The sequence below is a fragment of the Terrapene carolina genome, unplaced genomic scaffold (genome assembly GCF_002925995.2).
Source record: "Terrapene carolina triunguis isolate 2854851 unplaced genomic scaffold, T_m_triunguis-2.0 Scaffold234, whole genome shotgun sequence".
NCBI lineage: Eukaryota > Metazoa > Chordata > Testudines > Emydidae > Terrapene > Terrapene triunguis.
The window spans coordinates 1,203,016-1,222,458 of NW_020664585.1; positions in this window are offsets into that span (position 1 = coordinate 1,203,016).

Sequence of the window (19,443 nt, forward strand, 5' to 3'; positions counted from 1 at the left end):
AAATGTCGGGACTGTCCCTATAAAATTGGGACATCTGGTCACCCTAAGAGCCATGCACTGAGTCCGTGGCCGAGTGGGGATTAGAACCTGGCTCCCAGGCACGAGCAGTTGTAAAGGCAGAATTCTCCTGTTGGATCTGACCATGAATTTCTGACCCACTCCCGCCCCCTCAACAGATCGCTGTTGAATAATGCCCACTCGTTCTGTACATGAGCATTGATGGAAATGCTGCTCAGGGAACAGCTGCTGCATATGCAGCTGAGTTTGCACCTGCTTTGCAGTGAGGGAGCGAGAAGGGAAACCTACCACAAAGCAATGGCTGAGGCTGGAGGGCTTTTTGCAGCCCTGGCTTGTAGAAATCTGGGAGAGCGAGAGCACTATACATCACCTTTTTCCTTTGTTTCCCACAGTAAGTCACGAGCCTCATCAGAGGATTCCATTGCAAAGCTGTTCTGAACGCTGAATCCTCAGAGGCGCTTTGCACATGAAGCCGCTGGTGAAGCGCCGTCCCTAACAGACAAAATGTTAGACACAACCCACCAGGCCTCGCCGTGCTACACTGGCCCTGCACAGAAGCAGGTCTTCCCCAAAGGAAATCTTCAAGATGTGCACATGGTGCTTGCAGTCTGAGAAGGGACTGAGACTGGGCTTGGTTGGAGGAGCATCTACTGGGCTCTGTCAGACACACTCACCAGCTGAGTTGGAAGTTGTCGGCTTCATGCAAAAAGGAGACGAAGTTTAAAATGATTTCTGCTGATTTTCCTCCCCTTTTTCTACCTCCTTAACATACGGTGCTTGCAGTGCTCTCAGGGGAGGGGCTGGGCAGTCGAACAAACAGCTTGTAAGCAGCAAAGCCAGCAACAATGCCGTAGCTGCCTGGGTGGTGAATGGGGTATGCGGTGCAGCCACCTTCCTGAGTACATTTACATCATTTGTTGACCAGTGAATGCAGAACAAAAGGCCTGTGTCCACTAGGCGTTGGAGCTGGTGGGTGTTTGTGTTAGGGGGACCAGAGTGTGAAATGACTGCTCTGAGGGGGTATATTTTCTTGAACTTAATAAATGATCATTCGTAGTAATATTTGTTACAGTGATTAATACTTTAATTTGTGTGGAAGAGCTTTTTCAGAAACATAACTTGCGTCTCCACAAGAGTTACTGTTCATTTTTCAGGAAATATAATCAGTTCAGACAAGGCCTGCTGAATTGTGGCCTGGCTTGGCAGGCCGGGTGTGAAGGATTATGGACTGTCTCCGATAGAGCTGTCTCTTTTTTAATCTAACTTTGCAGAGCTCTAATTGCTTGGCCTTTTAACTAAACAGACGATGGTTTCCATAATGGCGCCCTATGAAATTGTGCCTTGTGCTGCCCTGGAATGCTGCTGACTTGGGTGCTGTCACGCCAACCCCATGGGGGGCACGGAGGGGAACAAAGGGGGACCACCTTGGTGGCTTGGCACTGTACAAACGGACAAGGAACTGTGGTTCCTTCCCCAAGGCGTTTACAGTCCTGAGCAGAATCAGACAAAGCAATACACAGTGTGTCAAAGCTGGGGGAAATTTTCATCTGCAAAACAAATTTCCCACTGAAAAATGGGATTTTGTTTGAATTGAAAATAACACTTTTTCAGGGTGGGTTGGGAATCATTTGAATGCTTTTTCAATGACAATTTTTGTTTCATTCCAAATTGACCTTTTCAGTTTGTTCTGGTTTTTGAAAACTGAGCATTTTTCGAAATGTTGATGTTTTGCATCATCCCCTTTTTCACACTGGAAGGAACGATGGCTGGGGTTTTGGTTTGTGTTTTTTCATGTTTTTGTTTTTCATTTCTGCTTGTGTCATTCTTGTTCAAAACATCTTCAATGCCAGAAAAATTACAGATTGGAAGAAGGGAAAACCAAACAAAAACCTACAACCCTTCTGTATCACAATCCATGCTGTGGGGGTCAGTGGCAAAAAAGGGAGTTTTTCAAACCTGAATCAAAATGCAAAGCTGTGAATGACAAATACGCGTTTTCAATTTTTTTGCAAGAAAAAATAAAAAGGTTCAACCCAACTCTCCATATTATGGTCTGTTTGGCGTCATGTAGGCCCTGGCCTAGCTGGGGAAGATGTGCAGCAGGGCTGTCCTAAGGGGAGTGCCCAGAGACACAGGCGCTCCCCAGGCAGGCAGGTGTGCAGGGATGGGCACTGGCACACTGTACTTTAGGATGGGGCAGCTTGTCATGTGACATTAAAGAATCACAGACTGTCACTCTCCTCCAGCACTGAACAAGCAGATTTACTAGCCCCAGGAAAAGGAACCATCCCTAATGCTACTTGGTCTCTGCTTCATGGCAGAGCTTCTGGCTAGAATCCTCCCCTCGCCCCACGTGGAGCTTCTTGACACCCATTGACTGGTCACACAGCCTGCACGCCCAGGTGTGGGGTAGGCCAAGGCTGGTGTCCGACCACCCCCTGGGTGACCTTCCCCCAGAGGTGTGCAGAGGGAGCATTGCCAAGCCCCGTCTGGCTCGCCGGCACTGCTCGGTGTGGGTGTCAGAATGCCGAAGTGTTGGCGGAATCTGCAGAGCTCTGAGAGCGTGGGAGGAGGGGCTTGCTCTAGCCAGGGGCAGAGAACAGGATGGAGAAGTGAGCAGTTGTTTGCAGCTGGCTGCCCAGCCAGGAAGGGGGCAGGGTGTGGTGCTGCTCTAGGCATAACCAGAGCATTACAAAGTGCTGGTTTCTTCATGCAATTCATGCCTGGCCATCAGCCGCAGCTCCACTGCAGCAGCAGATCAGGCTGCAGCCCCAGGCACTCGTCTAGGGTGTGCGCTTAGAGCCTGAGTTTACTGCTGCAATGTTCATCACCAGCCACTTGTCTTTCTGACCCTGATGAGATAGCAGGGCCATCGGCTCCATCCTCCAGCAGCTGCCCTGGCCATGCCAAGGAGATGGCCAGCATGACAGCCTGGTGACAGCGTGGGAGCACAGCCTGAAGCCCCAGCCAGGCCTTGGCACTGCAATAATTGGGTACACATCAGTGCCATCATGCAGACCAACCTCAAGGACCTGCCCAGCTTCAATCGGCATATGGGGGCTGCAGAGCTGGGGGCCGGGTCAGCTCCTTCGCTCACACCTGCTGTCTCACAGAATCTTTCCCAGCTGGCTTGGATCTCTATCGCTCACCCTTAAAGGACAGACACAGCTGCCGGGGCCAGAGGTGTCCCCAGACTCTCCTGGCTACGGAAAGCTTGGAGCTTCTGGGCTCTGTACAGCCCTGTGGAAGGCAGCCCAGGCTTCTCCGGGACTGTGCAAAAGCCTGGTAGTGTGCAGAACCCTTGTCAGGATCGTGGCCCATTGTGCCAGCTGCTGTGTGTACACAAAGGAAGGCACATTCTCTGCCCTCTAGTGCTGGAGCATCCAGCCACTGGCTTTCCCAGCACCCCTGGAAAGACATGCCTTGATGCTGCGCTAGTAAAATCCTTGTATTAAACCTCTGCGGCCAGGACCCTTTTCTGGTGTCACATCCCAGCAGGTTAGTTTCTCGCTCTCCCTGTCTCTGTCTCCTGGTTTCTCTCTGTGTCTCGTGGCTGCAGTCTCTGGCCAGGCCGTGGCAAGTTGTTAACACGGTGCCTTGATTTGCTGCTTCACGTCTTACACGCCACCAGGAAGAGCCAAGAGGGGTTTGTGTTTCTGCAGTGCATGGAGAGATTGGTGTGCCTGCCACGCATCACTCCTGCAGGGACAGCGCACAGCGCAGGTAGCCATGGTTTGCGGTCAATGGGTAAAGGGGCTCCCACCTCTATAGTCTTAGGCTACTTCCGGGCATCCGAGTGGTGCTGGCCGATCCTCATTACACGCCATGTGTCTGCGGCGAGAAGGGGGAGGTGAGGCTTTGGTTCTGAGTGTGGTCTCTCCCCATTAACCCCTGCGGGCTCAGCAGGCGCTAGGGGATGAGCGTCAGGGCAGGCCTGTACAAAATGCATTTGGAAGATGAGCTACTGGCACTGCGCTCTGAGCACTATCACTGCGTGAGTGTGACTGAGTATGTGCACACGAATGTGTGTGAACCTGTGTGTGTGTGTGTGTGCGTGTGCAGGAATTTGTGTATGCTCAGGTGCCTTGTGGTGTGTGTGTGTGTGTGTGTAGCTATGCAATCACAGATGTGTATGCATGCTTCTGTGTACATGTGCACATACTCTGGGTATGCCTGTGTAATCTCACTTAGTGTGTGCACTTTTTAGTATATGTCTGCACATTTGCTCATGTTTTTCTGTACTTTAGTGCATACATGTGTATGCTAAGTGTGTATATCTACACACTAAGATCTGTGTGTGTGTATGCACTAGTATCTGGGGAAGCAAGTGTATGCTGGGTGTGTGTATGTGCCCACTGTATGTGAGTGCGCGTGCACGCACACTTGCACACTAGTGTCTCTGTATCAGTGTTTCTGGGCAGGGAGGGTGAATTCTTAGTGGGCCTTCAGCTGCCTGTCGATTTTGTGTTGTTAGTGTTGGAATGTTTGGCCGTGTACGCCGGTGGCACCTTGATGAAGAAGGCTCGTGTGCGTAAGCCTGCATGGAAGGGGCTTGTGGAGAGCATCTCTCTTTGGAGAGATGGTGCCGGTCCAAACTGCTCCTCCTCCGATCCGGCTGCGTTGTGCTGGGGGGCACCGTGCCAGGGCCACAGGCAGCGGCTGCTGCAGGAGGCAGGGGACAGCAGAAGAGAGTGACTTTATTGTGGCAGACAACAAGTCTGACACATCGTGGCACCACAAGTGACCTCACATTGGTGCCCTGAGGGGCTGCTTGTTCTGAGTCCGCCGTGGCCATGCCAGCACCGTGGCTGTGTGTGTCATCTGGTTGTGACGCAGCCTTGCCTCCCTGGACGTCTCTGTTCTGTTCCCCCGGCAGTCTGCTGAATGGACTAGTAAACTGCAGCTCTGGGAGCGGGATGAGAACGCCGCACAGGAAGGGGTGCTTGCCTGAAACGAGCAAGTTATGCCCTGGGGCTTGTTTCTGACCCGAGACCTGCTGGAGCCCTGCTGCTCTGGGGCATGGTCTCCAAGGGACAAGGTGTTGGGGGGGGATCGTGCCTGCCCTTTCCTATGCACTCTTGTGTGCTCTGACACCAACCTGCACGCAGGCACAGCTCCAGCTTGTCAGCAGCACCTTCAGCTGGCTTCATAAAAGCAAAGCCCCCCCTCCTCCACCCTCACAGCCCCCCAGGACCTGGGCAGCCTGCAGGAGCTTCTGGAGCAGTGCCCTCAATAGCTTAGCCCCAAGTAGGCTCTCCACCTGCCTCAAGCAGAGATGGGCTCTGTGGGTCTATTTTGTCATGCATGACATTGAGTAGAACTAGGCTCCGTTCTGGCTCTGGGCACCCACCAGCAGGGTCCAGCGCCCAAGTGCCAGCATCAGGCACCAGCCATGCACGGACTGTCTAGGTAAGTGCAACAGCCAGAGTGTCCAGCCGTAGCTCACACGTAATACAGAACCTGCTTCCCAAGGGCCCTGCTCTGCAGCCATCTGGTCTCGCGCTGAATTGCTACTCGGCGAGAATTCATCAGGTCACAGATTCCAAGGCCAGACGGGACCATTGTGATCAGCTCATCTGGTCCCCTGTGTAGTACAGGCCACAGGACGTCCCTCAAATCATTCCCAGAGCAGAGTTTTTAGAAAAGCATCCCTGAGAAAACTCCAAGCATATGGACTGATCCTGTCAAAAAGTGCCACTTCCACCGGACCCAGAAAGAGGGCAGATGGAGCCTTTTAAAGAATCTCCTCAAAGGAACATCACGCCTAATGCCACAGCCTTTGTTCTGGAGGGGCGGGAGCTCTTGGAGAGACCTTAGAAAAGAGTTCCTACAGAAGTACTCCTGCGCTAGTGAAGTCAAAGATAATTTATTGTAGCCGTACTATTCTTCTCATTGCCCTGAGAGGTAGGACTCTGGGAGACCTCTGGGTTATCGTGCTTGGGGGAGATTTACAATGCAGTCCTTTCCTGTAGGTAACTTCTGCTGAATGTGCTGTACAAGGCTGACTTTGTTTGGAGGGGGAGTTGCACTGTGGGGTTGACCAAGTGGACTACACGCACTATAAACAATCTCAGATTTACAGAACACATATGTGTGGAGTTTGTCCAGGTCAGGGCCAGGCACCAACACCCCTATTCCGCCCAGGGCGAGGCATGTCGACAGAAATGGGGAATGGGATCACCCACGTGCCTCTGTCAGGATGCTCAGAGCAGCCAAGAGCCTTGCTCAGAATGGAGACCAGGCTGGGTCCTGCCCGTTGCCTGTCGCCGCTGGGGAGCACACAGCTGTGTCCTTTTCACTAAACTGGAGGAACTGGATGGCAGGGAAGGTGCATGCTCTGTCCTGGAGCTACGCCACAGGCTGACATGTGCCCCTCATTTACATCGCTCCTTGAAAGCCCCCATCGGTGAGTCAGTAACGTCCTTGCCCATTAGCCCGCTTCCAGGCCAACACTGGCTAGGTAGGTGAGCAGCTGGGCTAGCATAACAAGGTTTGTGCCAGTCACTGCCTGCGCACTTCGCCTTCTCTCACATGGTTTCCCCCACCCTTGGGCTCTTTATTGTCCTTTTAGCTTTAAGCTGCATCTTCCTGTGTGGATGCACTCTGCGCCTGTGTGCGTGCAGGGCTCTGGGTGTGTGCAGGTACAGTACTGTGGGTGCCCAGTGTGGGGATGGCTAGTCACAGCAGAAGGACTAACGAGTGGGCTGGAAGCGGAGCATGGGGCAGGCTCGACTCCAGAGAAGGAAACTGTTCAGAGCAGAGGCAGTGGAATAGCCTATGGGCGGCCAGGCTCCATTTCTGCAGGTCGGAGAGCTGGGCAGCCGAAACGCCAGTGGGATGAGGCAGCGAAGAGTATGAGCCCCACAGGAACTGCCTAGGTGACCCAACTGCTTTGCTCCTCCAGGCTCCGATAGCAGCAATTCAGGGAGGGCTGGATCAGAGGGGTTCCCTGCACAGAGCTCACTGCAGGCCTGGGCCAGAGAGCTCAGTGCATGGGGTAGGGCTCTGCAGGGCCCAGCCGTGTCCCTGCACGCTGCGTATTTATGACTGGGCTGCTCCATAGCCTTGGCAAGCAGAGGAGCCCCATGCTGCATAAAACGCCGGGGCGCCAGCTCTCTGCCCGCCGGAAATGGACTGCTTTAATCGCCCTCTCCTTGGAACGCGCTCCAGTCTCAGCTTTTGGTCTGGGGCCCTGGCTATTGGAAGGGAGAGGCCAGATACTGGGTGTGCAGCGGCTCTACTCCAGCGCCTCCGTGCTGCCAGTGACAGCTGCCTCAAAACACGCTGAAAGGCGGCTTCAGAGCAGGCAGCTCTCCGTGAATTTGGTGTTTCTCCGACATTTAGTGTTGCTTTCCATGTTCTCCCAGCCCCTGTGAGCAGACTGCGCTGCGGGGGGCACGCACATGTGTACAAGGAGCTTCACATGAAAGACAGAGGCATCTCGAAAGCCATAATAATGCTGAGTGCCAGTTAGGGGATTTGTCACTGAGAGCACTTTACAGATAGAAAGAACTTATTAACTAGTGTGACTAACAGCTTGCAAGGTTTAATTGATGTGTGTTTGTTGTCCTTTTATATCTGTCTCCCTTTCCTTCCTGTTGGCTCAGGCTCAGGCAGTTATTGGTGTGAGCAGCCGCTACTCGGCTAATTATATGAGTACAATAAATAAAGGTTAATCTACGGTAAATCTCACAACAGCCCCCAGGATCTCTGTGTACTGAGCCCCAGCAGCCGGTGCTGCGCAGGTCCTGGCATAGCTTCCTTTCCGCCCTGCTCGCCACTGAGATAGGGAGGCTGGATTTATTTTTCTGTTCCGGGTTCTGTTATTCCTACCTAAGTGACAGTGAGGTTTTGAAGATAAAGCTTTTTAGTGCATGAGAAGTATGGATAATTAACGTCTCTGTCAGACAGACTACTCATTGCAAGATTGATTGACTGGTAAGGTCATAACGCAGAAGCCACCCACACGAAACAAACAGTCTAATGTTAGACTTCAGCTTACGCTGAGAGTTGGTCAGCTGTCCACGGTCACAGTGGGGGCTTCCAGTCATCTGTCAACAAGTGATTGATTGATGTGGACACCTTCCAATCTTATTCTGATCATTCTCAGCAGCTTGCCTGGTGGCCATTTTTCAGGAGTTGGCAGCGTTCTGCCCTCCAAGACTCAGTGCAGTGAGTGCTTTGGTATTAACCCTTTCCTTTGATCTGAAACGTCTTTGTTATGGGGGACGGCAGCAGCACACCAGGAGATGCTGGTGCTTATGAGCCCTGATTACACGGAGAGAGTCCCAGAGATTATACTAGAAAACCGATGGTTTGTCTTTCAGACATTTCTGATGATCTTGGCCTAAGTACAGCAGCAAACTGGGCCATTAGGAGCAGAACTAGGGGGACCAGATGTCCCGATTTGATAGGGACAGTCCCGATTTTTGGGTCTTTTTCTTATATAGGCTCCTATTACCCCCCATCCCTGTCCCGATTTTTCACACTTGCTGTCTGGTCACCCTAAGCAGAATAGATACTCCAGTTTGTAACTTACTTCTTCATTGGTCTGTCATTGTGGGCAGTTTACTTGAATGTGTTACAGGGTAAGTCATGTGCCTGAAAGGCACCTCAGCAGAGGATAAAAATCCTGTAAACAAATACAACAATAGGAGCGAGTTTGGAATTCACAGGAAGAATCGGGATTCAGATTCAATCATCTGGGAATGATTCTGAGGAGGAGAAAAGGCAAAGAGTTTTAGGACAACGTCTCCGTGTATAATTGTGTTTCCATTTCACTAGGAGAAAGGAGCTGCTTGTGCGCTCTCTGTGTGTACATATGTAGCTGTCTAATGTGTGTGTCTGTGTAATAATGTCCATATACATGATGAGTCTCCAGGTGTGTAGCTATGTCAGTGTATATCGGTAACTATAGACCAGTTATGGTGTGTGTCCAGAGCACGTACAGGTATCTCCAGCTACATGAGGGCTGCCTTCTCTAGTTCCTTTCTCTCCAATGCTTTGACAAGCTGCAGTTTTTCTGTCGCTGGTTTTGATGGGGGCCTCAGTGCCCAGCTCTCTTGCTTTCCGGTGCCCTTTCTATTCGTGGCGTTAACATTCAGAACGGACCCACACGAGCCTGCCGTGGGGAAACGCCAAGTGCCCTTCCTCAGCAAAGACCTGGATTTGTATGTAACGCCAGGGCCTCATTGCAGTTTGATGGCAGTGGCTAAATGCTATGGCTTAGCTGAGCTGCCTGGGTGAGTGTGCACAAGCAGATCTGGAGAGCCTGTCGAGAGATCCAGTGCCGCTCTGCACTGAGTGCACGTGCACTGACACTGACAAATTCAGATCCAGGTGCAGCCTGCTGGCCCTTTAAGCTGACACGTGTCTTAAGTAATCGCATGCAAAGCTCGTGTATGGATGCTGCGGCACCAGGGCCTGATCCAGCACCCCCTGAAGTCAGGGAGTCTGCCCCTCGACTACACTAGGCATTGGGTCTGGCCCGAGGTGCTACGCCGGTGCTTCTCTGACCTTGGCTTGTATTGTACTGATCCAGTCTGCTCTCCCATTGCTTTCAGGTTGTGATTCATCCCAGCCTCAAGCGGCTGTGCTCCCAGACAGCACCCCCAAGCAGCACCCCGGCCTCGTTGCTGAACGTCTCGTCGACTCCAAGGAGCATAGCACTGTTCATGGCTGTGGGGCAACCCGCTCGGAGATACTGTATCGGGCCGGGTCATTGGCCGCTGCCCTCACCTGTACATAAGGGAGAGCGGGACTCCCAAGCACTGGGTGGCTATGTCAGGCTCCCAGCAAGAGGAGCAGTGGGCAGAGATCTCAGCCATTCTTTACTGCAGAGGCACAGTGTGCATGCTGGTGGGGAGGGAGGGGCCGTGTGTATACGGATTTGTACGGTATGAATTGGGGAGCTGTATGCATTTGTGGGGTGTTAATCTGACATACAGAATTGCCAGCTAGTCTGTATGTCAGGAAGAGGCTGATTCCCATCTACAGGCGGGACGTCATTTGCTGTGGGGGGAAAGGGGGCAGATGCCCCTTCAGATCTTGGTTTGCTCCCCCCAGACTTTTCATAGGGGTGTACGCCATGTCTTCCAATTTCCCCCCTTCCCCGCCCCCCGACTTTGCAGCATGTAATGTAATCACATATGATATTTGATGTGCTGACACCCCGTCTACGGGGACAATTTCAACAGCTGGCAGGAGGACTGAGGGTCTCTGCTTATCCACAGGCCAGGCCAGCCTGGGCAGCAGCAGCAAAAGCTGCCCGTGTGTTCTGCCATGTTCACTCTCCTAGTCTCCCCAGCGTCCCCAGGCAGCTGTCAGCATTACTGGGGTCTGAGGGCTCTGACGCGGGCCCCTGTCCATTCGGAACTGGACTGAGACGCTCCCAGAGGCAGTTCAGTATTTCCCATTAGCACCCTCTGACGGGGCTCTGTTATTGCAAGTGGAGCGTGCTCCACTGGACTCTTAGCATATTAACTTCTCCGACCCGGCCTCACTCCTTTACAAACCTGGGCTTTTCAGCTGTGGGCTCCAGTGATTTGCCTCCCCTGGAGACATGGAAGTGCGTCCTAGATGGAGGGGTGCAGCTGCAGAGGGCGTAATGCCCTTTCGTTCAGTATCATGCTTGGCACTTTACATCTCCAAAGCACTTTACAAGGCTCGCTCCTTCCAGCACCCCTGTGGGTCGGGGAGGGAGGGAGCTATCGGGAGCCTCACTCAGTGACCAGCCCAGAGCCAGAGAGGGAGACTGAGAGCCAGCGTTAGGATCAGGAATCCTGGCTCCCTGTTCGGAGGTCAGACCACTAGCCCACCCTCTGCATTTCCCCCTCTGGCTGGGGGGGGGGGGGGCCTCAGGTGACTCTCAGTCATCACAGCGTTTAACCCTGCAAGAGGCTGAGCCCCAGTCCGATGTCACTTAGGATGGCCGATTCCCCCAGGCTGAACACCCCTGGCGCTGCCTTGGGAGACCCTGCCCCTGGGAGGCCTGACGGGGCGACCCTCCTGAGCTGGTGAGCCCTGCGCCATAATCCTCTGGCAGCCTCACTGGTGAGTCGTTACAAACATCACTCCCGCGGCATCCGCCCTTCCCCTGGGGCTTGGCTAGGCAGCCCCTGCCGGCTGTGGGAAGGAGAGCCCAGGAACCGGCCCTCGCACAGAGCACCCATGTTTGACAAGTCAGTGATCTCTGCACCCCTGACCTCACGCTAGTAAAGGTCTGGCCACATTAAACAGGCAAAGGCTGAAATTCACCTCGCCACATCCAGGCATGTTTGCGTCACCCCACCTGCCCCCCGTGCACGCACACACACACACACCGCACGCACACACGCGCACACACACACACACACACACACACACACACACACTCTGTGTCTATGCCCTTGGGGCAGCTGGCTCTGCCTGGTGACCCACCATGACATTCGTGCTCAGGGGACCGGAACGCCTGGGATGGAAAACGAAGCTGTTAAAAGCAAATGGATTATTTCTGTATGCGGCGACGTTGCATTGATTAACCCCTCTGCCCAGGAATCCCTGACTCTGGGGGCTCGGCCAGGGCCCCCCATAGCTTGCTGCACCACCGCAGTCAGGGGCTGTAGGGCCCAGCTCTCTGCTGACTGTCCCAGTAAGAACACTAACACGCAAACTGCCCCAGCCTGCAGAGAGCTGAGTGGACATGCCCAGGTCAATGAATCAGCCCCCGAGAGGTAGAGCATCCTCCCATGTGGCAGATGGGGAACCGAAGCATGGAGCAGAGAAGTGACTTGCCCAGGGAGGATCATGCAGTGAGCCAGGGGCAGAACCGGGAGGAGAACCCAGCTGAGCTTCTGCTACCCAGCTCTGTGCTGTGACCACAGGACCCTCTCTCATCGCCTGGAACAATGCCTTTGCCTCTCCCAGCGCCCGCCGGTAGGGGCACACTAGAATATGCATTGATACTGCGTGCACTCAGTTTAGCTCTCCGGGTCCCCAGCGTGGATTCTCTGGCTGTCCGGTACCTGACTGACAGACCACGAGCAATGGTTTTAAAGCATTGGTGCAAGTCGCCTGTCTAATGGGATTGTAAAACAACGGCAGCGTGCTGATCTCTGCAGTGTAGCCCGTCCTGTTGTGTTTCCTCTGCTCCATGGGCTCAGCCTCCACTGCAGTGCTGGAGCGGCACATGCAGACATTGGGAGATATCTCATAACAAATCCCCACTGGCTGCGGTCATGTGCAACGGTGATGATGTAACACAGATTTGCATAATTAAAACACTCCTTTTGAACAGTGGTGCTGTGGGCTGCACTGATTCCAAGACCTCGGTCCCTTGGCTTTCCATTCACTCATTTATCTACAGCAAAGGTGGCCTACGCTTTGGGAAACAAAATGGCCAAAACCCAAAGTTATTCCTTAGTGATAGACATAAATATATTAAATTACTACCACTAAACAACTAGCACCTGTGGGCCAGGATGATCTAACCACCACAGAAAAAAGGGGCTGAAGGAAATAAAAACAGCAGCCTGAGAGAATGCAATCATCCTTCTAAAAGAGTGGAGCGGTATTTAGATTATTATCCTCTGCACCCAAAGTCTTTAACCTCATTTTCCCATATGTTCACTGCCCTCTCAGGCGTGCCCGCAGTTCTCTGGGGAGGTAGGCCCCAGCTGGTGCCCCACACTCAGGGCCTTTTTCCTGTGGTGTTTGCCTCTCCTTCTGCCCCATTCTGGAGCTGAATTCCCCTGCACTTTCTGCCAGCCTGCCAGACTTCTACCTCAGTTTCCTCTCCTCCGGGAAGCTGGGTCTGTCTTATATAGCCCCAGAGCCCTCCCACACCCAGCCCAATAGCCTCTGCGAGGACTGGGTAATTGGACTCAGCTGCTTGAGGCATTTTTCCAGCCCTCCTCCATGCGGCAGGAACATACCGGAACATACATACAGAACACACAGAATGTAAATTCCTCAGGGCAGAGAATCCACCTCTATGTCCCTGACCCCGCACCTCAAGCCATGCAGGCAGAGCCATGCACCTGCACACAGCGCCAATGAGGATCCATGCCGATCTACCTGCATGGCCCCAATATGGAAGTGCAAACAGGAACCAGGCAGGGCTAGGGGCTGGGGAGGGAGAGGACACAGATGAAGGCAATATGGTCGTGTAGCAGCGTAGGAGAGTAATGCTCATGTCATGAGGAATAGCAGGGTGTTCTGGTTTGCCTTTTTGGCTGATAGGCACCTCCTGGGAGGAACTTGAGGGACAGAGGCAGGAGGCAGGGCAGATGGAGACAAGGAGGTTGAGGTGCTTGGAGCCATGTGAAAGGAGGCACAGAGGTGGGCATGGAGAAAGGAGGAGAAGAGCCAGGCTCTCCTGGGCCAAGGGAGAAGTGATTTCTTCCCAGGCAGAGATCTAGCCATGCAGGCTCCATCCTGGCGTGGCTAGGCGCTCCTGACACTAAGCTTTAAAATGGACTCAGTGATGGACCCTTAGTTACCCTTAGGTCCTGGTTTGTGCTGCGCCTGTGTGCAGGAGCAGGGCACTGACCCTCCATGGAATGCAGACTGTGCTACGCCCAAGAGCCGGCCTGTTTTGTGTTGATGCTCCATCACATGGGGCTCCAGAGACAAAGGAGAGGGAGCTATTGATGGGGATGCTTTTCGGCCGCCCCCAGGCCTACGCCTCCCAACCAGACAGGCGGGTGGCTCGCCAGGAGGCTCAGGGAGGTACTTTTTCATTTCAGGCCTGCCTGCACTGGATTCGAGTGTGCACGTTTCTCCAGTCACAAACCTCTAACCTGAGGGCGGCTGGCCATGTGGTCACTGCTGTTCCGGAGTCCTGCTCCCAGCAAGCACGCTAATGGCACGGCTGTCCCACGAGGTGCCAATACTCACACGCTCTGGCTGGAGGAGGTTATGCCTGCTTGCAAATGGGCCTGCCTGTCCCAGGTGGTCAGACAATGCTGAGCAATTCTGGGTTTTGCCAGGCCTGAGAGTGCAGGAATGGCACCATATGTCCCCTCGCATACAGTAGGTGACTTCCTATTTATTAGCACAGGAGTGTCACCCTGCAGCAGCTGAAAGGACGCCATGGAGTTCATGGATACTGGTGGGAGTCAAAAGGGCGAGGGCAGGAGGACCACCCCAGGGAGTGTCAGGTTGTGTGTAACATGGATAGAAAGCCGCCTGGTGCTGTGTGGAGCTGTTCCCATGGCAGATGTTGGCACCAAAGGACAAATGAGCTACCGAGAGGTGAAGAGTTCAGGGCATGCGTGAGGCACTTGGCCCAAGACCTGGGCATCTCACCTTGCCCCAGAAGGTGCCCTCAGCTTCCTTCCCAGAGAGCAGTGTAGCCAGTGATTCTGCGAGCGTGGAGCTGATCGGTGAATCTGTTCAGCAGGCCCATGAACTCAGCCAGCCCGCCACAGCAAGGCTGGCAGGCCCAGACAACGCTACAGAAGGGGAGTGGATACTTTCCTGCCAGCTGATGGGAGAACGTGGGGTGACCCCTCTTTCGTTTGCTGCAAACACCGTTTGTTCTGCTCATGTGTTTTAGGGCCTGATCTTGCCACCTATCCCCACGCCGACTGGCACCCTGCTCAGTGCAGCTCCATGACACCACAACCTTTCCGTCCTCACAGCGGGGGTTGGACTCAAAGGAAGGCAGCTGCCCAGTTGCCTATTGATTGCCAAAGATTGGGTTACAGTGTAGTAGGCAGCAATTAAATAAGACTCAGGACTAAGGCTGGCCCTGGGGCGCTCAGAACTAGCTTCCATTTGGGGCATTAGACTCCAAAACGAATCGCCTGGCAGTTCTGTCCCGGACAGAGGGACTGGCATGGGCACGGGGGAACGTTCAACAAGAGCTGCATGGGTAGATCTACAAATGCTCCTTGTCCCGGTGTGTGGCTGGTGGGCTCTGCTCCGAGAGACGCTGCTGTGTTTGGGTAGGGCTCGCCCAGCTCCCAACCTCGGGCAGCGTCAATGGGCAGTGCAGCGCCAGCAGACCCGCCCTTGCTGTGGGAAACAGTCAGTCAGAAGCTGCTTTTTTTCTTCAAAGCAAAGCAAAGGAAACGATTACAAAATGTTCAGGGAAGCACTGTGATTGGAGGAGGGAACTGGGGGCTAAGGAGAGGGGGAACCTGCTAGGGGAAAGGCCCGACTCTACAGGTTTTGGCTGAATCTGTAGCACTTACGCCAGAATGCTCAGTGCAGACAACCAGGAAGTGTGTGTGTGTGTTCCTATTGTTCCCATCTAGTGCCCATTTTTCCCACTTTCTTTAGGGCCCAGCCTGAGACTCCGAGAGTCAATGAGACTCTTTTTATTGACCTGAGTGGGGGTTGGAGCTCGACCTTACGGCCCAACCCTGCTTCCACGGATTTCAGTGAGCGGAGCTGTGGGCTGTAGCTATGGGGACCCTGCCGTGATCGCTTGGTGACATCACGCCTGTCATTCGTGTGGACTTCACAGCCGGAAGGGGCATTACGCTCAGTCTGACCTCCCGTGGGACATGGGCCAGAGAACCTCACCCAGTGACGCTGCACCGAGCCCACTGCGATTTGATTTGATCGGTATCACTACAGCTCCACCGCTGGCTTCGAGCAGCCCCAGACACATATTGTAATCTCCAGCCTTGAACCTAGGGCCATGATCTCGCCATGCATTGGCCCACTCAGTGAAAGACAAATGGAGAGCCTGAGCCTGCATTTTCCCCAAAGTGGCAACAGGCTAGAAAACTGGGGTAGAATCTCTGTGCTTTGAGCAAAGGCCTTGCCAGCCCTGTTGTCCACAGGAGCCAAGTGAAAGAGGCCTAAGGATTCCTTCCCAGGGTGACGGTGGCATAATACCACTGCTGATTAATCCCAGCCAGAGCAGGCCGTGATAGCTATAATCTAGAATTGAAGAGCTTATCCCTGATTTGTCATCCTGATTGTTTTGAAGAGCGGTGCAATTAGTTGTTCTAATTTAGCATCACGTCTCCCTGAGTGGTGTGACAACAGGGACGTAATCAGCAGATTGGTACATGATGGCAGCCCCTGACTGGCGCAGCTGTGCCTTGTATTCACAGGATGGTCACCAAAATGGCGGAATATTACACATTAGTGCGCAGAGGAGAAAGGACCAAATTCTGCTCAGCAGTAACCACCTTAATGGTTAGTGGCACCAGGCCTGGCTGCACCCTGACTGTTTCAGTGCTCTGGCTGGACCATCAACGAGACGCTCAGTAACCGGTTATGGAGCCTGAGCCCAGATCGGAGTCAGGCAGCACAAACCAGGCTATTTTCCAGGACTGCAATTTAAGCTCTAGCCCAGAGAATCAAACTGTTGCTCTCTGTCCCCTCAATACCTTTCTTCTGCCATTCACGGCACTGGAGGAACTTTCCTTTCCAGATGTCAAAGATCCTACAGCTTTTAGACTGGCCACTTTTAAAGGTGACTAATCTGGGGCAGTTGGTTCAAACTGGGTGCATTCAGCTACTTCTTATATTTAATCTGGGAGCAGTACATTATTCCACAGTGAAGCAATCGTTCTTAAAGCCTAGCCAATTGTAGTAGAGAATTAACTATCTTTGCCACGATATTTCTGAGATTCCCTAGACATAACCTATATCCGAATCAAAATAGGTCTTGTGGACAGTGGATGGACTCATGTCCATGAACATCTGAACTAAAATGGATACAGGCGTGGAAGAAGGAAACCTAATACAAAGGGCCTGTGCTGAAATCCAAGGGTGATGCTTACACCTGCAGGGTGCTGCAAACGTGGCCGTAGGCTTCTCCCCTGAGACAGTAATCGCAATAGCTCCAGGATGGTCCTGAAGAAAATAAAGCCAAAGAAGAAGCTGTAGCTTGACCGACAGACAGACACAGGTGACACAAGGGGAAATGTAAAGGCTAAGCAAGTGGAACTGCCAGCTGCTATGAAATAGAGTGAATCAATCTGGATTAGGCAAGTGCTGTGGATAGAAGCACTAAAGCGTTAATAATAGGGGCCTATGACCCCCTAGTCATGCGAATGAAGCGAGCTACAGGACGCACTGGGCAATGACAATAGTATTGTGGAGAAGGCTGCGACCTGCTCTCACTGCGACATCCTTAAAATACAGAATGTGATGGCGACAGAAATGATGGATCTACTCAGTGATCAGTTCGTGAAGGGTTTGAGTCAGGAGCTAGCAAAGTGCCAGAAGCAAAGACCCCCCACCCACCTTCCTCTCCCGATGCCACGGCTCTGTGCCCTGGAAGCCATCGAACCTGAGTCAGACAGCGGGGAACGGATCAGTGCAGCTTTAAAGGAAATGCTGAAGAGTGCAGCTATTTAAAAAAAAATCACAAAAGATTTGTTATAAAAATTTAGGAGTTTTGAAATGGCAAATGATTTGATTTTAATTTTTCTCCCTTCCCCTCTTTGCCACTAAGTGCAATAAAATGAATCAAGTCCAGGGCTCGTCTTTGCAACTTTTCAAACTTTCTCCACTTTGGAAAGGTGAAAAAAGAAAAAGTCAAAGTTAGAGCAGAAAAAGGAATCGCATCGGCCTCCATTTCCCCGCACGCCGCCCAAACAAACTACACAGGCTAGTGCCGTCAGTGTTGAAAAAATGGGCGGGAGAAAAGGGAAAAAAACAAAAGTCTTAAATTGAATGTTTTGCTGTTTTTTTTTAAAGTAATTTTTTTTTGAAATTTCAGTTAAAAATGTATATTTCATTTAGCAATTTCCAATGGAAATTTTTTTTCAAAAATTTTCCCCATGAAACATTTTGTTTTTGCTGTAACCTGAATTGTTATTGGGAAAGTTTTCCAGTGGAACAGTTTGGGCCAGCTCTGTTATACGCCTCCGAGCCATACCAAGTGCAGCTGCTAAACTCAGATTCCTTCCCCGTCGCTGTGGCCACATCACCCCTCTGCCCCGTTGTATCCCTCCCCGTCTCCCTCGAGCGAGCACGGCATCAAGGTCAAGCGCTTTGACTCACTTCCCAGCCCCTCGCAGCGCTGCCCCTCCTGGCTTGTTCCGCCATGTCTATGGCTGTGCCTCACCTCACTTCCTTTGTTCTGCCCGTGAGTCCAGCCCGGCTCACCCCGTTCTCAGCCTCTTCCCAGACATGCCTTCTTCACACTGCCCCAGCACTGAGCCCTAAGGCCATGCCCGCTCCTCAGACCTGCCTCTGCTGGGAGAGGCCAGCCAATGAACAGCGGCTTGCAGGCCCGATGGGGTTAATTGGTACTGTAGTTATGAGAAACCAAGAAGACAGTTTCTGCGTGTGTCAGTACCAATTGTAGCCCTCCCCTCCCCCCCCGCCCACTCTGAGTACCTCACTTATCTACTTGGAGTCTAATCTCTTCACAGCTGGGACCAGGGCTTTGCGCTTGTTCATACAGTGCCACTCTTCCTCGAGCCTTTATGCATGGCTGTCACCTAAATGCTAAATTAGTGTGTCTGTCTGTCTGTCTCTAGATGACTGAGTGTATGTGTGTGTGTGTAGACCTGATCTGAAAATGGGATGTCCACTCCATGGAGAGTTCTGACATTTCAAAACCTGCTAAGTTCTGAATCAGAATGGAAAGACAAAATTTTGAAATTTCTCACAGAGCAAAAATTCCAGGATCTTTTGATTTTGAACCATTGGCACTGTATGAACAAGAGCACATGTTTCATTTCAATAATATCTAACTATTTTGTTTTGATAATGTCAAAACATTAAAATATAAACAAGTAAAGACAATATTAGGTTAATCTAGTGTGCATTTATCTATTTGTTTATTTGCCCCTCATTACCATAGACTCCAAGTGCCTTACCTCATTAATGAATTTTATTCTCCTAACACCACTGGGAGACAGGGAGGGGCTCACAAAAGCTCAGACAACTCAGCATTTTCCTAGAGGAGCCCCTGCTCTCGTTTCCTGTCAGGTCTGGAAGCTGAGCTATTGCAGTAGCCCAGGGAAAGCATCCTAGAGATGGTTCCAAGGCCCCAAGATCAGGAATAGCGGGGTACTGCATGAACACCCGCTGTTGTAAGAGTCAGACTCTAAAGGGGCTCAGCTAAACTCCTGGATAAGAAAACAAAGCTTTGTCTTTTACTTAAACAAATGGTCGGAGCTGTCCCTGTCGCTTGCCTGCAGCGCTCTCACCTCTGGGCCGGAAGGCCAAGCGAGAACAATAATCTGCAAACCAGGACTTGGAGGCCTGCCCAGTGTAGAGCCTGGGGAGGCCTGTGCTACCTTGTTAGTTTTAAATAGCATCTCCTAGCCCATACCACTAAGATCATTTCAGTCCTGTCTCTGGGGCAGCCCTTACGGAAGCTAAAGATCCCTAGACGCTGCTGGGTGTGAGGAGCTGTTTCTGAGAACACAGTGCTACACACTCACTGGGCAGCTCTGCAAAGCACTTTGGGACACTCATTAATTGTTATGATTTAGTATTTGTCACGCACTGACGTTGTGCCTC